Source organism: Lygodium microphyllum, chromosome 17, assembly GCF_053477565.2.
Source record: "Lygodium microphyllum isolate KBCC chromosome 17, Lygodium_microphyllum_v1.1.10, whole genome shotgun sequence".
NCBI lineage: Eukaryota > Viridiplantae > Streptophyta > Polypodiopsida > Schizaeales > Lygodiaceae > Lygodium > Lygodium microphyllum.
Genome location: NC_141151.1, coordinates 123,038,895 through 123,055,020, shown reverse-complemented (window position 1 = coordinate 123,055,020; position 16,126 = coordinate 123,038,895). Strand labels below are relative to the sequence as shown.

At 42.0% G+C, this 16,126-nt stretch overlaps 1 pseudogene; it reads right to left on the bottom strand.

Annotated features, from left to right (window-relative positions):
• The window catches only part of LOC148022318 (elongation factor 1-alpha-like), a 143,352-nt pseudogene extending 129,101 nt beyond the window's left edge, over positions 1–14,251 (bottom strand).
• Positions 14,252–16,126: the final 1,875 nt, after the last annotated feature.

Sequence of the window (16,126 nt, the reverse complement as noted above, 5' to 3'; positions counted from 1 at the left end):
TTTTTCCTAGTAGTCACTAATGCTAGTGGATCTGGAATAGGAGCAGTCCTTATGCAGGATTCCCATCCCATAGCCTACTCAAGCCGCAAACTTAAACCCTTTGAACTTAAGTATTCTACCTATGATAAGGAATTGCTAGCTGTAGTACAAGCTTTATGTCAATGAAAACACTATTTAATGGGATCTGAATTCATGATCAAAATTGACCAACAAAGCATTAAACATCTCCTTAGTCAACCACAAATATCTGACCAACACATTAAATGGGCTGCTTCTATTCAAAGTTTTCATCCACTCATACACAATATCAATCCAAAAAAGAGAATGTTATTGTCGATGCTTTAAGTAGAAGACCGACTATTCATAATATCTCTGGATATCTTTTGACTCTCTTCTCTCTATGAAAGATACCTATGACCAAGACTCTAGTTTTCAAACTGATTGGAATAAATTAGTTTTAAATAACTAAATTCCAATCGATTCATTGTCTTACGCTGATGGATTTATGTTCTATGAAAAAAGATTATGTGTAACTGTTCCATTTCAATCATTTGTCTTGCATGAAATTCATTATCCCCCATACTAAGGCCATAGAGAAATTATTTCTACTTTGTGTACACTAATTGAAAATTTTTATTGGCCACACATGGAATCTGATGTATCTAACTTTGTATCTGAATGTTTAATTTTCCAAAGAGTTAAATGACACCATGGTAAACAATATGGTTTATTAATGCCTTTACCAATTCCAGAATGACCATGGGAACAAATTTCAATGGATTTTATCACTAGTTTGCCTAACACTAAAGCTAATCATGACATGATTCGGACTATTGTCAATAGGTTTAGCAAACAAGCATATTTCATTCCATGCAAGAAAACGTTAAGTGCATCTCAAGCTACTCAATTGTTTTTGAAAATTGTTTTCACTAATCATGGTTTGCCAAAAGTTATTATTTCTGACCGTGATTCTAGATTCTACAATAATTTTTGGATTACTTTGTTTGCTAATTCAGGAACAAAAAATGCTTTTTTATCTTTATTTCATCCTAAAACAAATGGGCAAATAGAAGCTACTAACATTGCCATTTTAGATCTTTTGTGTGTATACACAATTTCAAAACCACAAACATGGGATACACATTTACATTTACTTCAGCTTGCATACAATAAGACACTACATACAACTACACAAAAAGCACCATTTAAAATTATTTATGGATATAGATTTCCTACACCTATTACATCATTGTCAAACAAATTTCAAACTGCTGATGATATTGCTAACATGCATGCTAATATTTTTTATGAAGTTAAAGATATGATTGCGAAAGCCCAGCAATCATACACAAAACAAGCCAACAAGAAAAGAAAAGCTATGAGTTTCAAAGTTAATGATTATGTTTGGTTACGCATTGAAAAGGGAAGATTACAAAGTGTTGACAAACACCCTATTGTAAAGTTAGCTCCTAGATTTTATGGACCTTTCAAGATTATTCACAAAATCAATGACAATGCATTTAAACTAGAATTACCACAACATTGAAAAATCCATAACACTTTTCATATCAGTTTGTTACAACCTTTTAGAGGCCAATTACCTATACATCATGTCTATGAAAACCCTCCTTTGCTAGAAGAAGAAACTGAAATCCTTGAACCTGAAACTATTCTAGATACTGACTTTATGACCACTAGAACTAGCCCTAGATATTCTAGATATTTGGTTAAATTTAAAAATCATCCTGTTGAAGAGGCCCAATGGATGCACACTCGAGACCTAAGTGATTACCCCTCACTGTTGGCTCCACATTAAGCTAATAGAAATTGAGGACAATTGCTATCCCATCCCGGGGGTATGATCCCAGGAGGCATATTCCACGATGGATTTCGTGAGGTTTTGTGGTGGATTCTGTAAAATTATATTTTTTGCCAGGGCTCATATACAAGGTGGATTCCTTGTGCGAAAAGTCGATGGGGACACCTGTCCTTTTCAGGCGTCTTGTTAATTTAATGTGCAAGTGGGTGATTCCATAGCAGGTGATTCCACAAAATACATATTTAAATTAATGGACGTTTATGAGTTTAAAGTGCGCACTCGTAATAAATTAAGGTTATGATTGAGTTCTAACCAATTTATCTATTTTGTAGTTGAAGACTGCTAGGTATTCACTTTTGTTAGTTTAACTTTATTATTTTCTAACAATTGTGAATGCTTTAGTTGATATATAGAGCAGGCAGCGGTGGTGTTGGGAAGCATTGAGCGATAGCGTGTATTCAAGTCGTGTATTCAAGTTATTTAGAAGAAATTATCATTTGTCATGGTGGGCGTGCATCTTAGGTATGGCATCAATATTTATTTTGACAAGCTTATTTATTGAAGCACCTGATATTTATTTATTATTTTGTATGTGCATGGGTGCACAATTTAAATATTTGTTATTGGACATTGTATTTGGGCACAGCCCAACTCTTTGGGTGCCCAATTACTTTAATTATTTAGACAAAAGCAGACACAAAAGCTAAAGCATGCTAATTGTAAACTGGGATATTTTTTGAGCTTGGAGATGAATAATATATCAATTACATGCTTTGTGGAGCGCTTACACAAGGCATGGGGGGAGATTGTCCCTAATTAGTCTTTTGCTTCATGTCGTGCAAGTCTTCTCTCTTGTTTTTTGTGCAAAACTAGAGTTCTTCTGTTCTTGGGGACCTTCAGACACTCGCTACATATGCATACAACATCTTATCTATGCACCACTTGCGTTCACACACGTTGTCGTGTTGCTCGGTATCCGAGGTATGGAATCCACCAAAAATTTTGTGTGTGTGACATTCGTGTTTTGTGTATGCCTAGTCGTGTTTGCATTTTGTTCTACATGTGGCTTGCGTGTTTGTGTGTGTATGAACCCTAGCTTTTCCGTAAGTGTGTTTCTATTTATCGTCTCAAACCCGTGTGTGTGCTAGGACTTCGTTCCATTGTAAATAATATTATCTGTGTGCATTTATCTCTACATGTGTGTGAATGAATGCTTTTGTGTGTATGTGTGTGTCAAAAATATTGAAAAAAACCGATGCCAAGGTAGTTTGGTGAAGCTGTCAAAGCGGTACAAGAAATCCCGGATCTAAGATAAGAAAAATAACAAGAATGCCCTACAAGTGGACGATTAGGAGACTTTATGAATGGGTGAAGCAGGATCAGTTGGAACTTGATTCTACCGAATATGAGAGAGATGAAAAAGTTGATGATAAAACGGGGGAGCATATATCTCATTAGAGATGTTTGAGAATGACTTATTGCTTATTTGTAGCAATGCAATGAGTTACAATGCTAAAGATACACTATACTATAGAAAGGATAAAGGACTTGCTGCTGGATCACTCAAGCTGTAGTTCAAAGAATACTTCTCCATTGGAGACAATACTTTCATACAGTATGCTAGAAGGAGTCTTAGACAAATTGCAAAAGAAAGACACTTATGGAATGTTCGCTAAACCAGTTGACCCCAAGGAGGTACTACACTATTATGATTACATTAAGAATCCAATGGATTTCGACACCATGCGAAAAAAGATAAGTAGGGGGGATAGCAAGCTTTTAATCTTAAAAAAACTATGCTAAATCCTGCTTTCCCTATGATTAGTCTAGGATTTTATGCTCAGTTATGTTGATCCGGTGGAAAAACACAATCTGATATATGCGAAAAGCATGGACAGTCGTCCTAGGGGGAGAAAAATCCAGTCGTCCTGGGAAGAAGAGGGGGAGCTCGCCTGTTTGTTCGTTCGATCGATACACCAATCGATGGTTCTGACCCGAGGATCAACAAGGCTGCAGCTATCTAGAAACAGTGCAAGGACCCTATTGCAGAGTGCCTTGTCAAGGAAATTTCAAAGCCCCGGAAGGATGCCGCTACCGACATTGTTCGATCATGAAACGAATGAAACAAACTAAGTCTTGCATCAAAGATACCTTAGTGTTGGCTATTCTGCCTTTCAATTATCCTGTAAATTTGGTAGTTTCTAAAATTGCTCTAGCCTTAAAAGCAAGAAATGTAATAGTTTTGAAGCCACCAACACAAGGTGCAGTTTTAGAGCTTCATATGGTTCACTGCTTCCATTTAGCTGGATTTTCGAAGGGTCTGATTAGTTGTATTACTGGGAAGGGCTTAGAGATTGGTGATTTTCTGACTATGCATCCAGGGGTTAACTGCATATGTTTCACTGGAGGTGGTACAAGTAATGACATTTCAAAGAAAGCAGGCATGGTTCCTCTTCAAATGGAGCTTGGTGGCAAGGATGCCTGCATTGTGCTAGTAAAGTATGTGCTTGGAGCTTTGCTCCTAACCATGAAATCTGCAATCATACCTCTCTTGCACTAAAAATGCATGCACAAAAAAGACCCAAGACACACCCACACTAATCAAGAAACAAGATCAAGTGGCTCCTCCTCTTCCTCTACACACACAAGATCTATAGTTGTTGCACGAAACTAGAGCAAGCAGAAGGATGGACAAAGAGAGTTTGCAAAACATGAAAGAGTGAAGTTAAAGAGACACCACAAACTGTCATGCTCCAACCTCCTCAACCACTTTTTCCCAAGAACCCCAATTGCACCCTTTTGAACCTTTATTCAATTAAATATTTGACCATACAAAAGCAAAGATTGAAGGCCTTATGTGTTGCATGCATTTTTGGGCAAGTTCCCTAAGGTTTTTAAACATTGAAGACATATGCAATGGCTTTTATAGCTCCAAGCCAAGCATTTACTATGCATAAATGTGTGTGACAATAGAGTACAATGAACATGTGTATAGTATATAATTTTGGATAGCATAAAATATTTGTCGATGTCGAGCCACATCATTTTAGCCTTTTTGGTGTAGAAATTGGAGGCTATCAAATAGTTTGATGGCATGAATGACTTCTAAAAGCTTAAGATCATGTGTAGCATAGTGCATCTCCTAAGGCTTGAGTTTTTTTGGAGAATAGGCTATGATTTAGTCCTCTTGCAAAAGCACACAATTCACAACAATATTACTGGCATTAGTGACAACTTCAAATTCTTGTGAGAAGTCAAGTAGCTTTAATATGGATGTAGTAATGAGACATTTCTTTGGTTTGTCAAATCTCTCTTGCTTTGTAGGAGTCCATATTGTTTTAATCTACTCCTTTAAAAGTTGGGCAAGGAAGTAACAATAAGGATGTACTCCTGAATAAAACTACAGCCACTACAATATACAGGTCTCATATTGACAATCAAAGCGATGCAAAGGTTCATTAAAAAAATTTCCTCCATCATTGCTAAAAGCGTTGATATATAGTCCTTGCTCCTCGTGCAAGGATGCCACTATATAGTCCTTGCTCCCCTCAGGTAGATTCTTCCAATGGTCCAAGATGTTGTGTCTAAAAACTTATTGGCACAACTCTCTCGTGCAAGACATCACCCTCCTCCCCTCATCATTCATGATCACAGCACCTCCCCTATCATCTATGAGGTATCCATACCCCTCTGGGGTATGTCTAAGGTGTATCCTCTCCCACCTATGACCACGCTTTTGGGCATAAGTAGGAGACCCATATATATATGGTGTACCCACAAGGGTAGTATCTCTTGGAGTAGCACTCATAGGGGTTCCACTTATGGACGGCTAAGAAAAACCCAGAGTCACTGGAGTAGATGTCCCCACAGATGTGACAAATCTTGGAGGTGACAAGTATCCACCAGAATGACGAGACAGAGACACTACATCGGTGCCTCCAAAACACCCACATGAGCCACCCTCTCTAGAACTTGTATGAGAGCAAGGAGTAGCTCCCCTATTTGGAACCGACTACGGGCTCACAGCATCCATATCTCCACAACATCCCCTAGAATCACTCCCTCCATTTGGGCCTAGTCTAGAGCATTGACCTCCTCTACTCGAAACCAAAGCATCAGAGCGTGCCAGAGTAGATCTCAGGAAACAGCCTGATAGTGTCCCAGACAACTCCTGGTCCACCATATCTCTAAATCAAGCCATCCGATCTAGAGACATACATGTGAATATCTCTTGCAACTCCTCGTCGCTCATCCCTTTACTCATCCTACTCTCCAAGTATAGTCAAAGGTAACCTACACATACAAAAAATGATGTTACCATAATCACTATAAATATTTAAGTAAAGCATGGTAATATAACTCTTTTAAAAATGATGCTAGTTAAAATGCATATTCCAAAGTACCCTTAAAAGCAATTCATCAACAAATTGAGTAGGCAAATGCAATAAGTATGAGCTAGCCTATGGTCCCATGTCAATCTCTTGGCACAACTCCATGTACACTGAAAGGTCTATAGATAGGTCACCACAAAAGGAGTCCACATCGCTCTCAAAGATGTCCTGGCCTCCTATCTTTCCATCATCATTACCCATGTCGGCCTCCTCTACATACTCCAAGCTCTCTTCAACCTCGACCCTCCACAATATCGATCCTTCCACATACATACTCTCCTCATCTATGCTGGGAACATTACTTTCATCATACACTCTTGCACCATGAGAAGTTGGCAGCACAACATATCACAATCGATATTGTCTGGTGTGTTTGGATAGAAAATTCCATGTTCAAATTCACATATAAGAGTGATTCAACATTTGTGACTGTTCTGTGTCATGAATTTTTTTTAAAAAACCAAGTCATGCACTTGTTCACAATGGCCTGGTAAGACAAACATGTCGCGCAGATCCATCCATCTTTTCTTAGAATCTATTTCCAGAAATCTAGATGGACCTCATCGAACAATTGCCCCAACTCCTTCCAATTCCGTTCTCTCTAATTCTCTCTTTGTTTCCATTTTTCTCTCTCCTTCTCTCACTCTCTATTTGTTGTTTTCTCTATCTCTATTTTTTTCCCTCTTTTTGTCACTTTTTCTCCCCTTCTCTTTCTAGCTCTTTTTTTTTTAACTCTCCTTCCTCTATTTACTTCACCCTTTTATCCACCTCTCCCTTCACTCAGTGTTTCATTTTCTCTCCCTCCTGTATTTCTTTCTCTCTTTCTCTTTCTTTGTTGCCTCTCTCTTTGTTTCTCTCTGCCTTCTTGTTGTTTCTCTCACTCATTCTCCTCTCTCCCTCCCTTTCTCTCTCTCTCTTTCTCTATTTCTTTGTTATCTTTCCTCTTTTTTCTCTCTCTCGTTCTCTCTTCATTTGCATTCCTTCTTCTCCCTCTCTTCTTTCTACTCTTTCTCTCTCAATGGATCTCATCCTCGAGAAAAACAAACAAAAGAAAAGAAGAAAACACAAGAAGAAAGCAAGAAGAGGCAATGTACCTACCGCAAAGGCCTGAGGATGGATTCTTTATCTCCTCTTTACGACATCCCTTCTTTCTTCCTCGTCCACTTCTCCCTCTTCTTTGCATATGGTGGCGGTGACAATGGCAACAGTGAGAAGCTCTCATTCTCTCTCTTTCCCTCTTCCTCTTCCTCTCCCTCTCCCTCCCAAAGCAACAATCTCTCTTGCTCTCTTTTTCTCTCTCTTGAAACTGTTTGCAGCAAATGCCTCACTTGTGACGCTATTGTTTTGCATCGCAAATGGCTATCGCTATTTTCCCATTCCCTTACAGTGAGCACCACTTGTGAGCCCTAGGAATCCTTGGATTTCTTAGATAGTCTAAGAAGGTGGCCACTTTTGGATATCTCTTACTTTTCTAGATCAACCAATACTCCCTCGGTTGAAATAATACATTCTAAGTATTTGATCCTCTTTTTGAAGAATGCGCATTTTCTCCACTTTTTATAGAGCTTATTTTCCCTCAAAGTTTAGAAGATTATTCAAAGGTGATTTAGTTGGTCTTCCACTTCTTTAGATTAGGCCAAGATGTCATGAAAGAATACAAGGATAAATTTATTGAGGTATGATCTAACTAACCCAAAGGACATTATAGTTAGTGCATCGATTACTTTCAGCAAATCTAAAGAACAAGGATTTACTATAAATTTGTTGAAAGTAGTCGATGCACTAACTAACCAAGTCTTAAAGCTTAGGGAAATTTCTATTCCATCTAAATAGAGTACTTGACCCCTTTTTACTATTTGAAATTTTGTATTGTAATAATTCTTATTCTTTTGTTTTTAAGGATAAAATTATCCAAGTGGGGATAATTTTAAGGATAAAATTATCCAAGTGGGGATAGTTTTTAATGAAATAATTTTTGGCATATTATTTTAATAATACTTTCTTTCATATTGACATAGGTAGAGAAGGTGTAAGAGACAATTGAAGTGTCAAGAAGGGAATTGAGAGACAAGAAAGAGGAGAGAGAATACTATAGAAGAAAGAGAATATGAGAGAGAAAGACAAGAAAAGAAGTGAGAAAGTAGTGATGAAAGCTATCTAAGGGAATGATAATGAAAGAAGTTTGAGTTATTAGTGAATGCTTTGAATAAATATACAACCATCTCCTTATACCTTTTATACTTATGTCAATGTAATGACAAGTATTATTAAAATAATGCCCAAAACATTACTTCATTAGACCAAGGAGATTATATGTAAGCTTTGAAGATGGGGGGATTGCTTACTTAGCACGAGTACAAGCTAGATTGTTTTGTGTTTGAAGAGATCATTTGACTTTTTGATTAGTATTCAACAAAAATAGTTGGAATGTACCTCACCTTGAACGAATCATCAAAGGCTTACTTTCTTTGAATGAACACTTGTCGCGCTTTCAAACAAATACCTTTCTTTTGAACAAATCATGTGATTAGCTAGGGTAAAGGGACCAATGGTGGAACACCTACTTTACACACCATTGGCCCCCCTAAGTCAAAGAATTTGGGCAAATAACCTGATGGGCACATTTTCCATATCACCACCATGAAGGGGGAAAAGTAGACACATGCTTTTTATAGTTTTTTAAAAAATAGACTTTTAAAAGCTATATGTGTTTTTTCAGGAGCCACAACACCACTTGCCTCTCCCTCCTCTACATTTCATGTTTCCCCAATTCTTGCATAGAGTATAATAATGGCACAATCTTTCCATGCAAGACCAAAGGGGAAACACTCATTCTAGATCTCATCAACAACAATGCTCTCTCTCTCTCTCTCTCTCTCTCTCTCTCTCTCTCTCTCTCTCTCTCTCTCTCTCTCTCTCTCTCTCTCTCTCTCTCTCTCTCTCTCTCTCTCTCTCTCTCTCTCTCTCTCTCTCTCTCTCTCTCTCTCTCTCTCTCTCTCTCTCTCAAATAGTAATCACTTCTTGGAGATAGGCATGGCATCAAGATTTGAAGAGTGCAACATGAGTGCTTGGCTTGTTTATTGTCACCAGTTTTGTGTCACTCAAATCGCTATCACTTGTTTTCTAACCTCAAGCTGATGCTCACTAGGTCAAAGGGGATTTATTGGTTGTGCAAGCGGAGCATGTTGAGGAATCTGGCACGCTAGTCTTCCTAGACAAAGTGTCCTCTCAAAATAACCCTATCCTGAATCAGAGCCATGGATACACCTCCCTTATTAGTAGAGTCATTTTTGGAAAATTTGGAATTATGGCTAACCCCCATTGAAGACAATCAAATAAGTTATATATGCTTTTCATCATGTGAAAAAAGTGAATAGAGAAGATAGTCATGATTTTTTAGGCATTCAAATGTGAATTGTGAGAGACATGGTTCATGAAGCTGAGGGGAACACACTGTTATGCACAATCATTCTTTTTTCTACACAACACATAGTTATTTATCATTCTATAGTCAACAAGCGTTTTGCACAATCACTCTCTATTTTATGTGCTTGCATGTATCGTTCAACTTGGTGTTGAAGGGGTTTCATTAACTCTCACATGCAATTTCAAATATACATGCATTCAAGTGCTTGAATAACTTTCAAGTGGTAGTTTCCATGTTGTTCACAAGCCCTATTTACGCATTAGAAAATGTACAGAATAGTATGTTTGAGCTTTTTTGAACTATCATCCCTCAGGTTTTATCAGAGAACAATGATTTGGATTTTGGTACATGTACCCAAAAGTATTATATTTTCGTTGTCCCCCTTGAGTGTTGAGTAGATTCTAGTAAATGGCATTATAGTTTAGCTTGGTGCATAGGACTTAAGAGTAAATGGGATAATTATTTCTATTAGACCAACAGATGCCAACAAGCTAGGTTATTTTGAAAGCTCCAAAGGTTAATAGTACACATTCACTTCCCAAAATATTGATTGCCTTCAAATTGACATCAATGTGTTGTGAACACTTTGACTCTAATGTAGGAACCCAATTTGAGATTCTGGGTTTACATGAAACCAATAGGGCTATCCAAGCTTTTTCCATCTTGCCAAGAGCTAATACAACATCCTTAGATAGTACATTTGCCTATGAAGGTGAGCATTTTGTACTTTTTAAGCAAGTCAAAGTTACAAGCTTATGGCTCTTGGGCTATCGGTGTAGAATGATATTTTGCTATCATATTATGTACCACCCTTGATTGTATTTTTGGGGGCCTTGGGAGATACATTGAATGCATGTGAAAAATCTATGTTGTGTCAGATTCAGGTACATCTCTACATATCAGCAATTCAATTTTAGATTTGGACTTTGTTTTTAAAATGTACATATGCCTACTTAATATTGTAGCTTAATGTTGACCTTTTCATTTGCAGATTAAGCCAAGTAAATTAAAGATATGTTTGATCAAGCATCATAGAGAGGTTGTTGAGGTGAGTTTCTTCTCAGTAGTACTCTCTACCTTGTTCTATTGTTAATTACTATGCAAACCTTCCATTAAAGCAAATAGTGACACCAATGTAAATACAAACGGTTGGTAGCTATGCATGCAATGACACATATTAGTGGCAACAAAATTGCACCATGTATTTAATAGAAAATTCAGAGAGTACTACCAAGAAGGGGTGATGTACAAGCACTAATATCTTCAAATTGGTTGGCTACTAACCTGGAGTAAGATAGCATAGTGGATACAAAAAAAGGGATAGTAGGGTAGTGCATTTGTGGGAGCTTTTGCTCAACCGCCAAGACCCACGGACCGCTTATTGTTTCAAGCGTTCCAAGCGAGCTCTCATGGCTATCTCTCACCTAGCCGACGCGCCGTCGATCCTACAAATGCAGTGAACTTACCTTGATGCTTGATCGAGTACCCTCCTCTCTCTCACACTTCGATAGCTCCACGATTCTTGATGCTAGCTCAAGCATCCTCAAGCCTCCTCCATCTCCAAGCCTCATCCTCCATAGCCGCATGCGCAAGAGAAGAGAAGAAAAGAGAAGAGGAGAAGGGGAGAGGAGAAGGTGGAGAGCTTCACCCTCTTGATTCCTCACTCTCTCACACACTTACTCCCTCACACTCTCACACTCCCTCTCTCAAGAGCATACACAAGCAAGAAGGAGAGAAGAAGAGAGGAAGAAGAAGACTAGTTTTGCCACACCAAAGAATGAGCTCTTCATTCACTTTTCAACTTTATATACAAAACCCTACTTCCCCTTTTGGGCGGTCATTCCCTTTTTCCCTTTTTTACATGGCCGGTCATAGCCCAGGCCCTGTTTTCCAAAGTCCTTTTATCTTCCTTGCTTCCTTTTCACTACCCTTCTATATTTACAAATCGCACGGGTGAGAGCTTGGCACTCTTTTATAAGATTTTAGGGTGCGCTTTTTATGCGCCTTTTCCTTTTCGTGGTTGCCTTGGCCTTTAACGGTTGTCCTTGCGCTTTTGGCCTTTTCTCCTTCTTTTCCTTCCGTCGGGTTACCTTTTTTCCGCCTTTGCCCTGCGTCTTTTCCACTTTCTTTCGCTCTCTTCGTGTTGGGGTTAACATTACCCCCTTCCTAGATGAGTGCCAGTCCCATGGCGCTTAGTGGCGTAGGGAGCAAGTGGTAGTATGCACTGAAGACTTCGGGGGGACAGGGGCTTGGGGTCTGCATTGGTGACCGGTTACATGGGGGTTGGTTGGGGATGCCGCGTAGGATGATTTTTCCGGCTTGTCGGATGCTGGGTGGGCAATTAGCATTGGAGGTTGATGAAGAACAAATGCCACTTGGGCTGTGGTTGTCAACACCTGCAATTGAAAACCTGTCAGGTGGTCTCTCCCTAGGGGTAGTGCTAGTCTATGTATTGTGCACAAGACTTAGTTTGGGAGACAGGTCGAACTCTAAGCAAGTTGAGAGTGTTGTCCTGCACTTGAGGACCCAAACTGTGAATTAGTTCTGTGTAGGTATTATATGAGTGTCGTGCGTGTGCATACTTAAATATTACGTAGCTAGAAGACTGGGCGGCGGGGGCCGTGTGGAGCAGAATTGTGGTAATGGGGAGATGAAGTACACCTTTGAATCTTGTTTGGAGGCGTCGTTAGGGGTGTGCCATTGTCGTCGGAGCTTGCTTGCTTTTCTTTTCTTTTCTTTTTTTCTTTCTTTCTCTTTTTTTTTTTTGCCATGGTTACATGGAGGCAGCAGTACAAGGGATAACGGGAGTTCTACTCCTCATCATTCGAATGGTGGGGAAGGGTGGGCGGAGGGCGGGGGGACTTGTTAAGGAATTTTCGGCTTAGCAAGTAGCCTTTAGTGTGGAGGCGGGTTTTGAGGGTGGTGGTGGAGAGAAAGGGGTGGTTGCACTGTGTGAATTTGCTGTCATTCATGTCTTCCAGCAGTGCACCACAGAAGGATGGCAAAAGAGCAGCACGCATCATGAGACGAGTCATGGTGGTACTGTCTATGGCATTGGGGTCAAAATAGAGGGGTAGAAGGTGGCGCTCTTCGGGTGCAGGTTCCTGGTGTACTAGGATTCTAATTAACCTAAGGTAGTTACAGGCGGTGATGAATGCTGGGTTAGGGCAGGAAGTGAATTCGTTAAGGAATTTATTTATAGAGCTGTACAAGTCGGGCAGGGTGAAAAGAAGAGCGTTCCTATGGGAAGTGGTATTGGTATTATAAATGACGGGGAAGTCAAACCTGCCGTGGATGGACGGGTTAAAATCCACTCCTACCCTTCGAGGATATGGCATAAAGGTGGGGTCGTTCCTTTCCGAAGGGAGGGTGTTGCAAAACGCCATCCACGCCTCCAGGTTGACGTAAAAAATGTGCTGCCTCCAGGTGGGTTGGGAACTATAGCCTTCCACTCTGCGAGGTACTTGGAGGACTTTGTCTTGCCAAAATTCGCGGTCCTCGGCCCCCCAAGCAGTTGGGTGGGCCTCACGCTCTTCTAACCATTTAGCCTTGAGCTAGGCCCCCATGGCGATGACATCCTCCACCAACTGAATGGGCAGCACCCTATTCAAGGCGGTGGGAAACTCGAAGCGTAGGTCGAAGGGGTCTCGGCTATACTCCTGCTGCTCCCAGATAATCATTTCAGCAGGGGTACTCAGCGGGGGAGTCTTGGGTGCGCAGCGGGAAAGGGGCAGGCTATTTCGGGGCGAGTATGGTCTTCAGTTTTCTTCTTGCCTTCTCCACCATTTCCTTCCTTCGGGTGGTGTGGGCCGCTCTTCGTTCAGCAGATGCGTCATGGGGTGGCACTTCGGTTTGTTGGGGTTGAGGGGGTGGCGGGGCATATTCCTCGTCTTGAGGCCCTAGGTCAAGCTCTGGCTCATGCCCTTCCGCTTGCTCCTCCTCCTGTGTTTTCTCCTCAGTGAACCCCAGGTCATCCATCTCCTGTGTTATCAATCCTGCTTATGCCAGATATTTCCTTTGTTCCTCTAGGCTCTGCAGAGGGCCTCCTAGCTGCAGTGGTACGTGTAGGCCTGCCGTGAGGGCCCTGCGCGCAATGGTTAGCTTTCTCTGCAACTGATCATTGGCCTCATCTGTTTCTGAGTGGGTGGTGTGGAGCAGCGTGTTGATAAAGGTGCACTACTGAGCTATCATAGCAAGCTAGGCTGCCTCTGCCTGGTTTTCAGCCATCACTTTGTCTCCCTCAGCCTTGGCCACCCGGCGTGCTAAGTTCCGCACTCTCTGCTCGTTATGATTTGACCATTCCTTTGCCCGCCTCTCCATGTCTTCCAGGCTTTCCCCCTGTCGGAGGGTCATCGCCATAAATTGTTGTTGCTGGGCTTCGAGCTCATGGCACAAACGGGACTACTCTCGGTGCTCCTCTGCGATCTGCTCGTTGAGTTGGCCCCGTGTCGCCTGCAACCTACGCACCTGTTCTTCCCTTAATTGATCTAGCTCTGCAACGTCTTGTCTAATTTTCTCAAGCTGACTCTGCGCCTCCAAGTTGGTTGCAGATAGCTGGTCATTCCTGCTCTGAAGGTGGACATTTGTCTCCCTCTCCCTGGTGAGACGCTCCATTAGGATTTTCCTTCATCCCTCCCAGGTAGTGTCACTCTCCTTCAAGGTTTTCAGCTCCTCCGCCTCCTTGGTGCTGGCCTCCTCCCTAAGCACAACGATTTTCTTTTGATATTCTGTTATTTGCCTTACTCTGTCCAGTTGGAGGGCAGCTTGTGATTCGCGCTCCGCGGCCAGCTCCTCCACCGCCACCCTCCTTTCTTGCCTGGCTATTTGCAACTGCGCGAGCAGCTCCTTTACATAGTCATCATAGTGGCCTGTTGGAGGTGGGGAGTGGGGCATGATCATAGTGGTGGCAATCTCCTCCACTTTTTGTCTTTTCTCTTCTGGCCTTGGCTCCAGCTCGGCCGTCGCTGCCCTTTTGGCCCCTGAGACTGGGGTGGCCCTGGCTGCTTCCCTTGCCGACTCTCTTTCCACCAAGAATTGTAGCCAGGTGACTACATTGTTTTCATCGATATTTGGGGTGTGCATCAGGGCGGCTATGGCAGGGGGCGTCACCTTGAGGGGAGTGGCTTGCATGGTTGGTGCGAGGAGAGGGGAGATGGGTCTGACTGGGTCTTTTCCTTTCCCTTCTGTAGGAGGCGGCGGCACAGGTTCCGGCGTACCAGTGCTAGAGCCGGGTGCTTCAGATTGGTATGTTCTGCCCGCTTCTTCCATGTCTTTCCTCCGTTGTTCCTCGATGGAGCGACGCGTTGCCAGCTCCAATTCTTCTTCTTCTCTCCTCCTCAACTCTTCCTCAGCCCTCTTTCTGTTAGATATGATCAATGCCCCACCCTCATTAGGTGCTACCAATGATCCATGGTGCTCAAAGTTGTAAGGCCCCCATTATGAGGAGAAGCCAAATGTGAGCCCGGACATTGGTTGAGTCCTGACTTGTATATCAGATGAGGTCTATGTGACCGGATGGCAAAAAGGTGACTGTTGTGGGTCTAATCTTTGGGTTAGACGGAGTGGTTAAGCTGGTAGCAACTCGAGGCACATTGCATTGAGTTGCGTGGTAAGGGAGTTAAAAGGAGCCCCTATTGTGGGGTCTGGGGGCCGTGGAAGCGACCCTTGGCTGGGCGGTCCTAGGGGGGCCAGCGGCCCCCCTGGCGAGGGTCCGGGGGCAGCGCCCCGGGCCCGATGGTAAAGGGAATATTCCCTGGCCGACTAGTGGAGGCTCATATGGTAGGTCGGTCAGCAGGCCGACCTAACGACCTTCGCGGGCTATAAAAGCTAAACCCCTTCGCAGCCATCATACACTCATCTTTCACCCAGTCAGAGTTGTTGTTCCAGTTGGCCTTAAACTCTTCACCTATCTTCTGTCTAGATTGCCATCTAAGCTTCACACAGTGGAAGCGCACGGGTGGATAGAGCCATCTTTGTATCAGTTGTTTGGAGTTAAAGAATTTACTGATTCTCCTCTTATCTATTGTGTACTCTCTATCTCTTTCTCAAACTCTGTTCGCTGCGCCGTGTAATATTTTACATGGTATCAGAGCCCAGGGGACTCTAGAGATCGGAGAGCGTGCAAGAGGCAAAGGCTTCAACAGCAAAGAGAAACGATGTCGACTCCGAGAAGCAGTTCTGGCGCATCAGGAAGCGGTGCAGGAGGTGGTGCTTCTGTACCGGCTATTCAAACACTGAGGATTCGTCCACCAACCTTCAGCGAAGGCAAGTTAGATGGTACAAACTACACCTTGTGGAAGTTCAAAATTACAACTATCCTTGATTCTTATGAGCTTCTGGAGACTGTGCTGGGGACTGACGCAGAACCACAGCCTACCCCTGACCCATCAAATCCTAGTGTGATGATTCCTCCGAATGCAGATCTTCTACGAGCTTGGAAATGAAGTAATGCAGATGCATTGTGTGCCTTAGTTACAAGCTGTACTGACA